Source organism: Schistocerca serialis, chromosome 4 (assembly GCF_023864345.2).
Source record: "Schistocerca serialis cubense isolate TAMUIC-IGC-003099 chromosome 4, iqSchSeri2.2, whole genome shotgun sequence".
Classification (NCBI taxonomy): domain Eukaryota; kingdom Metazoa; phylum Arthropoda; class Insecta; order Orthoptera; family Acrididae; genus Schistocerca; species Schistocerca serialis.
Genome location: NC_064641.1, coordinates 269032049 through 269034917, shown reverse-complemented (window position 1 = coordinate 269034917; position 2869 = coordinate 269032049). Strand labels below are relative to the sequence as shown.

The 2869-nt window shown below is 42.3% G+C and overlaps 1 pseudogene; it reads left to right on the top strand.

Annotated features, from left to right (window-relative positions):
- The first annotated feature begins 1206 nt into the window (after nt 1-1206).
- On the top strand, nt 1207-1324 carry LOC126475722 (5S ribosomal RNA; annotated as a pseudogene).
- Nucleotides 1325-2869: the final 1545 nt, after the last annotated feature.

Below are 2869 nucleotides of genomic sequence, written 5' to 3'. Positions count from 1 at the left end.
AGGTTTGTGTGAAGTTATCTGTTACACAAGTTGTATCAGAGTCGTTATAATTAAACATTCCCTGTTTGTGCCAGTATAGATGGAAAATTACAACGACGGTAAAAGATCGCAACACCAAAAAGGATTTGTGCAACCAACATCAACTAAAATTGGTAGCCGGGTAAAAGATCGCAACACCAAAAAGGATTTGTCCAACATCAACTAAAATTGGTAGGCGTGTTTCTACATCTGAAAGATGAAGTCTATTCAAATTTCGCTCCAGTCGCATAAGAGCGAACTATTAAGGACACTATAAGGATGCAACTATGGTTTCCTTTAAATACATGCTACAACGGTCGTGTGCGTTAGAGTTGGTGTTAGTCAAGAATGCCTTTCAGGCGATAACGACACCATTATCAAAACCTCACTGAGTGTAATAGAGTTACGAGAAGGTGGATGTTTCTTCTGCGATATTGCAGAAAGTCTTGGCAGGAATGTAGCAGCGACTGTATATGATTGCTGGCAGCGATGGTCAGGGCAGACACCACGTAGCGACCACTTCATGACCCCAAACCACCGCCATTTCCGTCTTCAGTGGTGTCGAAAGAGAGATCATTGAAGGGCGGTGTGAACTTCTGTTCTGTTTTCTAATGAAAGCTGGTTCTGCCTCGGTGCCAGGGATGGCCGTGTGTTGGGAGAAGGAGGCCGGTTGAGGGTCTAAAACCATGTGACTGCGCGCTAGACACACTGGACCTACACCTGGAGTTATGGTCTGGGGCGCGATTTCGAATGACAACAGGAGCACTCTCGTGGTCACCCGATGCAATCTGTCTGCAAGTCTGCACGTCAGTCGGGTGATTCGACCTGTTGTGCTTCCATTCATGAAAGTCATTCCACGGAAATTTTTCCAACAGTATACCGCTCGCCAACGTTCCGCTGATGTAGCCCCGCATGCTCTGTAGAGTGCTGACATGTCACCTTGGCCTGCTCGATTATCAGATCCGTCTGCAGTCGAGCACATATGCGACGTTATCGGACGACAACTTCATCGTCATTCACAAACCTCATTAACAGTCACTGTATTGACCGAAAAAGTGCAACAGACATGGAACTCCATCCCACAAACTGACATCCAGCACTTGCACAACATAATGCATGCATGTTTGCATTCAACATTCTGTCGGTTACTCCGGTTGCTAATGAAGCAGCATTTCACATTTGCCAACGGCCAACGGCCTTGCCGCAGTGGTAGCACTGGTTCCCGTCAGATCACCGAAGTTAAGCGCTGTCGGGCTGGGCCAGCACTTGCATGGGTCACCATCCTGTCTGCCGAGCGCTGTTGGCAAGCGGAGTGCACTCAGCCCTTGTGAGGCAAACTGAGGAGCTACTTGACTGGGAAGTAATGGCTCTGGGGAGAGCGGTATGATGACCACATGCCCCTCCACATCCGCATCCAGTGATGCCTATGGGCTGTCACTGCGGCCGGTCGGTACCGTTGGGCCTCCATGGCCTGTTCGGGAGGAGTTTTTTTTTTTTTTTTTTCCTCGCGCTTACGTTAACCTGTGATCTTGCACTGTTAACCACTTAAGGGGCTCCGGAACGCCCTATACTTGCAATGTTAAAATAACGCTTATAAATTACATCTTTCCTCACAAAGTATTTGAGGTAGGAAGTTGAACTTTTTACAGATTATTTATTGGAATATGGGCTACAACTTAACACAGGGATTTTACAAAATTTTAGTTCAGTTATTAAAGATGATTTTTTTTCAATTGTAATGAAAATTCACAACATTTTTTTGCAATTTTTTATTTATATATTCAAAAATATACAGTTTGTTGGAAAAAGGCTGTGTTAAATTATGCAGAAGGTACTGTGTAACATTTACTGAAAGTTTGAAACAAATATGTTTGGAAGATCCTTAGAAAACATGTAATTAGTATGAGAAAATAAAAGTTTTGGGAATCGAGCGACAAAGATTGGATTAACTTTTTAGTGCATTCCAGGTCCATAGGATGGATTATCTTCATCCTCTGCAAACTCCTCCTCCAGCTTCCTCTTGTTCCTCCTCCTGTTTACTCTTGCTTGTATTTCTAGACTCTTTACAGCCATGTCTGCAGCCCGAAGGCGTTCCTTGTCTAAAGCAAGCATCGCTCGTTGTTGTGTTCGTAGATTTTGCTACCATTTTCTTCAGTTGCAGTTACTGCAACACTGTTCCGTAAGGTGGTCATGTATGAACACTTATCACATTTCAGTTGTATTTCACTAGCAAGTCCTACGTGCTTTATTATGGAGAGTTCCAGACCAACTTCACTACAATGAATACATCTTACACAGTTTGAAAAAATTCCTTTGAGAACCGACATATCAAATATTTCATTCACATCCGATTCGCCCATAAAACATTCATAGTTTTCACTCATTGAACCAAGCTTCTTCTGTGAAGTGTTTTCTTTCCCACTTTGACTGGTATGGGCAGGTGTACTTGAGAGGTTAGGTTCACTCACTTGGTTATCGTCTTTATTGTTTACAGTAATAACACATACCTTTGGCTTTCCAACATTTCTCCTTTTCTTAAAAGCCTTCAGAGGATTTCTAATAACTTTACTTTTACTCATTATTATACTTCAACAAAACAGAGACTCAAGAAACAGAATTAATTACGAATATTTTCGAGATAACGACAGAGTAAATAAACATGAAACAATCGACAATCACACCAGCGATATATATTGAACCATCACAGGTTAGCCACAACACATACTTTATCTCACATCACTAAAATGTACCTGATGAACACGGACGTTAATAATAACATCATTTGACAGCAGTTTAACAGCGCCACAGTGGGTCACGCCCATGTAGAACACATTTCAAAAAAAATTTAAAA